The 9,700-nt window shown below is 44.0% G+C and overlaps 1 pseudogene; it reads left to right on the top strand.

The window, feature by feature from the left end:
- Positions 1–7,259: 7,259 nt before the first annotated feature.
- Positions 7,260–8,867, top strand: LOC128141090 (inositol 1,4,5-trisphosphate receptor-interacting protein-like 1; annotated as a pseudogene).
- Positions 8,868–9,700: the final 833 nt, after the last annotated feature.

The raw sequence follows: 9,700 nt of genomic DNA, 5'->3' as shown, positions 1-9,700 counted from the left end.
CAACTTAACTGCCCTCTTTTCCTGCCTGACTTACCTTTAGCAACTTAGAGGCAACATGTCTCCTGCTTTAGATATCTGACATCAGTAGAGGATTATCAGAGCAGTTACCAGAAATATTGTCTAGGTTTCTCTTGCAGTCTTTTCCTAAAAAAGAAAGGCAACTGTCAAGCATCTGAAGAGTTATTGAGACCTAGTAATAGGACATCCTGAACACACAGCTAAGTCTGAACTTCCACTTCTCTGAAACTGATACGCCTGACTAAGGCCCACACATTGGGCATCTCCGTCCTTAAGATCTTTCTCAAAAGGTGGGCACGCAGTACAGTGCAGCTGAGTCTTTTCAAAAATACTGCGTTTTGTCTTTTGGAATAACAGCTACAACAGCTACAGATTACAGGTCCACATAATTCCTATCTTTCAGCAGGTGTCCTGGCTGTGGCGAAAAGAAACAGCCCACTCTTAGTCATGGTGCCACTATGCCACAGTGCAGGTAGCAAATCCAAATGGCACATAAAATCCAGATGGCATATAAAAGCACGAACACTATAGCTTAGTGATTAGGATTTATATTAAGCATGTTCCTCTCCTGCAACTCCTACAGTGGAGTTACTTGTACTGGGGGCAGGTGCTCAGGCGCTGGCAGCGGGGGGCTGCAGGGATGGCCTGTGAGGAGAGGCCAGGGCTGTCCTGTGCTGGATGCAGCTGTTTCCAGCTGTTTCCAGTGGACCCACCACAGGGCACAGGTGAGCTCAGCAGCCAAGATGGTGTCAGCTCAGGGAAAACGTATTTAAGAAAGGGCAGAAGACACTGGAGAAAAGAGGAGGGGGAAAAAGTGAGAAACAGCAGAGGGAACGCCAAGGTCAGAGAAGGAAGAGGAGGACGTCCTCCATGTCGCCAGAGCAGATATCCCCTGCAGCCCATGGAGGACCACACGCTGGAGCAGTAGAAAGGTGTGAGAGGAAAGGAGGGGCAGAGAGAAACCACTGTGTATTGACCATAGCCCACCCCGCTGCCCCCTCTTTTGTGCCACTCATTGCCTCACTGAAGAGCCTCAGTGTGACCTGCGGTGATAGCAGGAGTGGGAGGAGAGGAGCTGGGAGTGAAGGAGTGAAGCCGAGTCTGGGATGGAGGGAGGAAATGTGTTGGTTTAGTGCTTGTCTTTTTGTTTCCTGCTACCTGCATCAGTGATTAAATATTTAACAGGCAATAAATTAAGTTAGTGTTGCCCAAGTTGAGGGTTTTTTGCCCAAGATTATAATTAGTAAGCAATCTCCTTGTCTTTATCTCAACCCATGTGCTTTGCCATTCTGGCTCTGCCTATTTTCTACCCCCAACCTGCTGAGGGGTGGGAGTGAACAGGTGGCTGGGTGGGAACTCAGCTTTTCATCAGGGCTAACCCACCACAAACCAGTAAACACAAAACACCATTATTGACCTTTCACTGTGTTTTGTGGTAGATTTGTGCATTTAGTCTACTAGTGAGTACTACTTTTTTTTTTAAAGGTAGCAATAACTGAAAGACTTCCCCAGGGGGACAATAACACAGGTGACATGGTATTTAAACATGGTGGTTCCAATTCCAAAGTACCAAAATGTCCTGCATACAGCTAGAAAAGTCCATGATATGGTGGATGAGCAATTGCCTGACTCCTCGGGCTCAAAGAGTTATAATAAATGGGGTTCCATCATGCTGGCATCCAGTCAGTCACCAGTGGAGTCCCCCAGGGCTCAACTTATAGGGCCAGTGCTCTTTAATATTTTTATAAATGAGCTGGACACAGGAATCGAATGTACATTAAGTAAGTTTGCTGATGATACTAAACCAGGAGGAGCTGTGGACTCCCTCGAGGGTAGAGAGGCCTTACAAAGAGATCTGGATAGACTAGAGAGCTGGGCAATCACCAACCGTCATTCTGCACCTGGGATGGGGTAATCCTGGTTTTACATACAAATTGGGGAATGAGAGGCTGTAAAGCAGCCCTGGGAAGAGATCAGATGGCAAGTTGAATATGAGTCGACAGTGTGCCCTGGCAGCCAAAAGGGCCAACCGTGTCCTGGGGTGCACCAAGCACAGCCTAGCTAGCCGGTCGAGGGAGGTGATTGTCCCACTCCACACTGCACTGGTGCAGCCCCACCTCGGGTACTGTGTAGAGTTTTGGATGCCTCAATATAAGAGCGACATCAAACTATTAGAGTGTGTCCAGAGGAGAGTGACCAAGACTGTGAAGGGTCATGAGGGCAAGACTTAGAAGGAGTGGCTGAGGTCACTTGGCTTGTTCATCTTGGAGAAGAGAAGGCTGAGGGGTCACCTTATTGCAGTCTACAACTTCTTCAAGTGGAGAGGGAGGTGCTGATCTCCTCTCTCTGATCAGCAGTGATAGAACACGAGGAAATGGAATGAAGCTGTGCCAGGAGAAGTTTAGAGTGGATGTTAGTAAACCGTTCTTCACTAAGAGGGTTGTCGGTCACCGGAACAGGCTCCCTGGGGAAGTGGTCATGGCACCAAGCCCATCAGAGTTTAAGGAGGTTCTGGATGATGCTATTAAGTCATATGGTTTAGTTTTAGGTAGTCCTGTGAGGAGCAGGGAGTTGGACTCAATGATCCTTATGGATCCCTTCCAACTTGACATATTCTATGACTCTATAATTCTATTACTGTTTTAATCTGTAATGCCTAAAATTCCAGGTCCTGCAGCCACTACACAGGTATTGTTCAGCTACAATTCCTACTCATTTAGAAAGGAATTTGGCCTGTGTCTTGGTGAGGACCTGGAGAAGTTCACTAAGAGTGTCTGATACGTATGCTTTTCTGCAAGGCAGAAAATCATAAATATATGCTTTAATATATTTATTTTAATATTATCCTCTGCCTTAATAACAGATATTTTCTCTCAGTTTATCCAGTTCATTAACAGACTGTGGCAAGGAGATGTCAGATTTAACTTTGTTACTTCTCCTTACTTTCATATTACCTTCTTCAATTTAAAACTTAGCATTTTTAAGATATTTAGTTGAAAATAAATGTTTGCAAAACAAAAGAGGGGATATCAGACATGGACAAACAATTTGTTTCTTTATGGAGCTAATGCTGGTATGCAATTGACGTGCGGAAAACAGACTCCACAATCAGTGAGATTGTAAAGTAGGTATGTTCATTCAGCGCTGGGCCGCACGGGGGGTAGTCCCACCAAAGTCGTGAGCGCCCGACTCGGCAGTTTGTCTCAAGTTTATACAGTCAAGTGTTACATATTCACAATACGCCTATACATATGCATGACCTATCCCTGCTTCATATTAAAATTAGCTCCGAGAGGTCATTTCCATAGTCTCCTCTCAACTGCGCTTGCGCACTGCCTCTTTATGGTGGTCGTCTGGTGGTCGCAGAGATGAAGATAGATGACTCCTCTTCGTCACCGCTAGTAACCTTTTTTCTTGCGCAGGCTCAGTGATTGCTTGGTATTCACCCAAGCCGCAAGACCAGTCTTAGCTGGCTCTTGGGGCCTGCTCCTGCTTCTTATCAGGAACTGTCTTTACCTCATTGGCTGGTCCTTGGGACCAGCTCTTCTTATCAAAGACTGTCTTTGCCTCAGCTAATTTCAACAATGTAAGTGCTAAACTTCATCTCTCATCCCCCCTTATTATGTCTACTGAGATTCTTTTGACTCCCCTTGTCTCAGTCCCCCCTTTTCTAGAGTCTCACAATGACAGCAAATACATTATTCTTCCCCCTATCCAAAAAAACTAGTAAACATCTAATTTTTATTGCCATATATAAGCCTGTCAGTCAATATTTTTTTCTAAAATATTTAAGAATTTATCAAAACAGACTTGTTAGACATTGGAATTTAGTGACTAATAGGAATGTCATGTATTGATTAATATACTATACACAAAAATAAATTAGTTATTCTCTTGAGCAACATGGTCCTTTATAGCAGTGTGCTGTCAGAGCAAAAAACTCACAGTCACTTGTTTAAGGAGCACATTGCTGTAAATTATATTAATTTCAGCTCTTTTATTTCACACTTGGAGCAGAAGTATGAAAAGCTAGTGACTACAGTAAACAGTTGAGGCATGCATTAATAGATGAGTCTCTCAATAAGTATGAAATATAAATTTGAGTGGAATTGCTAAAGCATGCTAGAGGTTTCTAAACTAGATAATGTCTCCGGGGGGGGGGGGGGGAATATTCTAAGTGTCCTTGCATATATCATATTCTAACGAATATTCAGTATACCTCAGTGGCCTAAAGAGTGAACAAATTGTCTCAGTTAGGTTGTAAAGAGAAAATGGAATAATCCAGGCAGATTTGCTTCCTGAAATTTGATTTTATGTTGTCTTTTCATTTAGCCACCACAGTTAAGTTTTAGAAAGGATATGTTATATTAAAGGTATCTTATATATAAATACATGTATCTGTATATATTATGTTTTTTAAAAAGCTACCTAATTATGCAGGCAAAATGTAACATATAGGATTCCCAAGAGGAAATAAGAAAAAAAAAAAAACAAAACCAAACCCTAAAAATTAAACTGTGAAAGGCATAAAGATTTTATTTGCATAGAGATTCCAATATATGGCATCTTCAGGCAAAGATACGGAGGGGGAGCCAGATAAGCTATGCACTACGCTAGTGTAGAGCTTTGCCTAAGATTGTATAAAGATAGACTAAGGTGGCTTTACAGCTCTTGGATTCAAGTTTGCTTTCATCTGTCCAGTTCAAAATACTGGTAGAGAATCTTGATATCTTCTGAATTTTCATGTCAGCATAATTGACATGATATATCTAGGGCCCTGTAAAGACCTTCATAACAAGAAAACTGTTCATCTCTCTGTTTAAAGACATTATGTCTCCTAAAACAGAGTCTCTTTTGAAAAGTAATCAATGGACAAGTGGAACAGTATGGACTCCTTCTAGCTCCTGTTTTTCCTACTTCTATGTATAAGTTGAATTTTCTAAAGGAAGCTGTCTCTGTCCACAAGATCTACCATAACTTATATGTACAGAACGAACAAGAAGATGTGAAAGTTCCTTGAAAATCTTTTGCTTTCTTAGGCATGTTAGGACAAATCACAGCCTTTTAGCTGACATTTCTTATGTGTAGTATATTTTTTATTTATTTATGTTTTCAACCTGAAAGGGACAGAAATGATACAATATGACTCTGGCGACTAACCAAAAAGCAAACGCAAATATACATTTGAAAAACATCAACGTTAACAGTCTTCAGCAATTAAAAATGGGCTTACACTGAATGGATAACTTAATTCTCAGAGACTAATTTGGCCTTCTGTAATGTAGATGGCCTTTGGTAATACTGCCACTAGGCTCTATTTCGAAAACCATATGCAAGGGAAATGTATGAAACTGAAGTGAGGGAGTACTGCAGTCTTAATCTAGGCAGCTCTCAAATTGTGCCATATTATTAGTTCTTCTCTTTCACATAATCTTTTATTTAGGCATCTATTTTATTCTATGAACTTTGCTTCACCTTTTTCCTTGATCAAATGTAGCAATGAGAAACTGCTTTTCTCTGCCATCAGGAAAGGACTAGTATTTCGATACTGATAGGAAGAAAGTTCTAATGAATGGTTGGTAAGAGTTCCTGTCCTCTTTGCAGAGGGTTAGAAAATTGTAATGTCAGCCTGCCAGAAGCTCTGTAATTCACCACAGATATTTCTTCAGCGTCTGTTATGATGGTATATCACGATATTTAAGGTTAGTGTTTTCTCAAAAGAAAGGAAATAATACTCTTTCCCTTGCAGACATTAGGAAACTAAGACACAGTGTCTTGTGGACAGAAGTTTAGAGTTCGAATTAATCTCTCCTCGAGGATGAATTAGCACTAAATTCTGGTAATTCTTTCAATTCAAAATAGAATTCCAGTATTTAAATTTCACATCTGAATACTTTTTGTAGAAAGACAATCTAGGTAGAACTCTCAGCAGTGCTCTGTGATGGCATTCAAGATGATCTGCTCCATAACCTTCCCCAGCACCGAGGTCAGACTGACAGGCCTGTAGCTCCCCGGATCCTCCTTCCAGCCCTTCTTGTAGATGAACGTCACTTTGGCTAACCTCCAGTCAACTGGGACCTCCCCTGTTAGCCCAGACTGCTGATAAATGACGGAAGGTGGCTTGGTGAGCACTTCTGCCAGCTCCCTCAGTACCCTTGGGTGGATCCCATCTGGCCCCACAGACTTGCACGTGTCGAAGTGGTGCAGCAAGTCACTAACCATTTCCCCTTGGATTACGGGGGCTTCATTCTGCTCCCTGTGCCTGTCTTCCAGCTCAGGGGGCTGGGTACCCAGAGAACAACTGGTCTTACTATTAAAGACTGAGGCAAAGAAGGCATTAAGTACCTCAACCTTTTCCTCAGCCTTTGTCACTACATTTCCCTCCACATCCAATAAAGGATGGAGATTCTCCTTAGGCCTCCTTTTGTTGCTAATGTATTTATAGAAACATTTTTATTGTCTTTTACCTCAGTAGCCAGATTAAGTTCTAGCTGGGCTTTGGCCCTTCTGATTTTCCCCCTGCATAACCTCACGACATCCTTGTAGTCCTCCTGAGTTGCCTGCCCCTTCTTCCAAAGGTCATAAACTCTCTTTTTTTTCCCTGAGTTCCAGCCAAAGCTCACTGTTCAGCCAGGCTGCTCTTCTTCCCCGCTGGCTTGTCTTTGGGCGCATGGGGACAGCCTGCTCCTGTGCCTTTAGGATTTTCTTCTTGAAGAACGTCCAGCCTTCCTGGACTCCTTGGCCCTTCAGGACTGCCTCCCGAGGGACTCTGTCAACCAGGCTCCAAAATAGGGGAAAGAAAGGAAAGAAAAGAAAAGGGAGCAGAAAAGAGGGGAAGACAAAAAGGGAACAGAAAAGGAAGAAGAAAAGCAAATGGAGAAGAAAGGAAGGATAGAGCAGAGGAGAGGAGAGGAGAGATCTGTGATGGGGCTCTGGTGCCTGTGACAGCACAGGGGATGCATGCAGCCTGGGCCAGCGGTGAGTGCAAGTGCATATGAGGTGGGGGGGCTGAGCTGGACAAGGGCCAGGGCAGAACTGCCAGCTCCTGGGGGGGTTCTTGCCCTGGAGTGAGGGTCCAGCTGCTCAGGGGAGCACCTTGGACAGGACACGGTGCCACCCAGTTCCCTCGCCCCCTCTCCTACCAGCCCAGTTCCCTGAAGCTCCCACCCCCACTCCCACCACCGCCAGCTCCCTCCTGCCCAGCCCCACTGAGACCCCTTCTCTTCTGTGTCCTGCAGCCCATGGCTGTCATTGTCTTCCTCACCGTAGCTGTGCTGGGCATTGTCCAGAACCCACTACAGTTGGGTGACGAGCTGGATGCAGCCACGCATAGGCTTATGCAGCAGCGTGCTGGAAGATGACAGCTGCTGCAGTATATAGAGCCGACCCAGGAGCAGAATGGCGTGGCTGGTGACGTGCGGAAAACAGACTCCACAATCAGTGAGATTGTAAAGTAGGTATGTTCATTCAGCGCTGGGCCGCACGGGGGGTAGTCCCACCAAAGTCGTGAGCGCCCGACTCGGCAGTTTGTCTCAAGTTTATACAGTCAAGTGTTACATATTCACAATACGCCTATCCATATGCATGACCTATCCCCGCTTCATATTAAAATTAGCTCCGAGAGGTCATTTCCATAGTCTCCTCTCAACTGCGCTTGCGCACTGCCTCTTTATGGTGGTCGTCTGGTGGTCGCAGAGATGAAGATAGATGACTCCTCTTTGTCACCGCTAGTAACCTTTTTTCTTGCGCAGGCTCAGTGATTGCTTGGTATTCACCCAAGCCGCAAGACCAGTCTTAGCTGGCTCTTGGGGCCTGCTCCTGCTTCTTATCAGGAACTGTCTTTACCTCATTGGCTGGTCCTTGGGACCAGCTCTTCTTATCAAAGACTGTCTTTACCTCAGCTAATTTCAACAATGTAAGCGCTAAACATCATCTTTCATCCCCCCTTATTATGTCTACTGAGATTCTTTTGACTCCCCTTGTCTCACTGGGGAAGTCCTGCTCCTTGCTGCCTTCCAGCAGTGGTGGTTCTGGGCCTCTGTTCTTGGGGCAGGAGCCCTGGTCCTGCTCCTGCAGCTCTACTAGAGGACCAGAAAAAGGAGCTGTAAGTCAGAAAGCAGCTGCAAGCAGAAGAGCCCCTGAAGTTAAGAGGAGGAGAAGGAAGAGACAGAAGAAGATGACGACTCTTGTGACACATATGATCTGGGCAAAGTTTTGGCTGATCGTATCCAGTGGCCAGTGCCATACATGGCTGACATGCAAGTTGGTGGAGGATTTGGTAGACAAGCTTCTTAGTGGCTGCCAAAGATTTTCTGGGAGTAACTTCAAGCCACAGCAGCAGCCAGCCATTGGGATGGGCTGTGTCTATGAGGGTTGGAGTGTCTGGGAGGACAGTCTTGGAGGTCCTCTACGGCCTGCTCGTGCCCCTGCAGCCTCCCCCTGGGCATGCCTTCTGCTTGGAGCTGGGCACTGCAGAGGAGATGCTGACCAACAACTCCTGCCTCCATGTGCAGCTACAGTACACGTGCACAAGGGAGCAGCTGGTGGAGGAAATCCTGTGCTTCCTCCACCACCACGAGGATGAGCTGAAAAGTCAGAACCCCAGCCTCCTCAATGCCCTTTGCACTAACTCTTGTTTAGACATCAAGAAAACTGCCTGCTGGTTCCAGACATTGATGAAAGACACCTGCAAGTATATGCCTCAGTCACGCTGCTGCCAGCTGACAGTACTGCCTACTACATGCTCCTGGAAACTCAGGCTAATGAACACCTCCCAGGAAACCCTGTCCATTGAGATGATTTTTGGGGTGCAGCTAGATGACTCAGACTCCTTCCTGAGCCTTGAGTAGGCAGAGGCCAGTTTTACCACCAGCATGGCGTGGCAGGAGAGCTGTGATGCGGCTGAGATGCAGTTCACCAGGCATGGCCAGTGCAACATCTTCCACCCCAGAAGGGAGAACTTTGATCATGACAAAGATGAATATGTGAATACCTAAAAGGCAGATCTTGTGCATAGTGGCTGAAATAAAAAAAAGAAAAGAAAAGAAAATTATCCTAATTTTAGAAAAAAGAACATCTTCAGTTATTCGGTTTCTAAAAAGAAACTTACTCTGTACTTACACTGTAATACATTAACTAAATCTAAAAAATAATTAAGTATTTTTAATTAATTTTCCTGTTAATGTATACTTTGAGTAAGTTTGTGTGCTAGATTCCTGTAAATATTCAGTTTCCTTTAAATATTCTAAGTCTCTGTGGAATTTCTTTAGAATAAATTGACTCTGCATATGAATGTTGACACAATCTTAACTTTAGACATTCATATCTTACGTGAGGCAAAGGTATCACTGAAGAAAAAACTTTTAACTATCCATTAAGTTTGCATAATACTAGATAGTAGAAGCTTTCTTAGTTAAGCTGCCTTCTTTAACACACTCACTTTAGTAATTTACACAACCAACTGAAAAATTATCGTATTTAAAGGTCACCTTCCTTTAAAAAAAATTTCACTCTTAAATTTACCAAACTTCAAAGATACCACTTATTTTAAATAGTTTTCTGAGTGCTGTATGATTTTTTGTTGTTGTTGTTTTAGAGGAACACAAGTGTCTAATATATGATAAACTGCATAAAACCCTTAAAATATCCTGGATTTTCAACGACATAGTCTAGAACCACAGAA

This window comes from Harpia harpyja, chromosome 4 (genome assembly GCF_026419915.1).
Source record: "Harpia harpyja isolate bHarHar1 chromosome 4, bHarHar1 primary haplotype, whole genome shotgun sequence".
Classification (NCBI taxonomy): Eukaryota; Metazoa; Chordata; class Aves; order Accipitriformes; family Accipitridae; genus Harpia; species Harpia harpyja.
The sequence above is the reverse complement of the archived record's forward strand: the minus strand, read 5'-3'. Positions and strand labels throughout refer to the sequence as shown.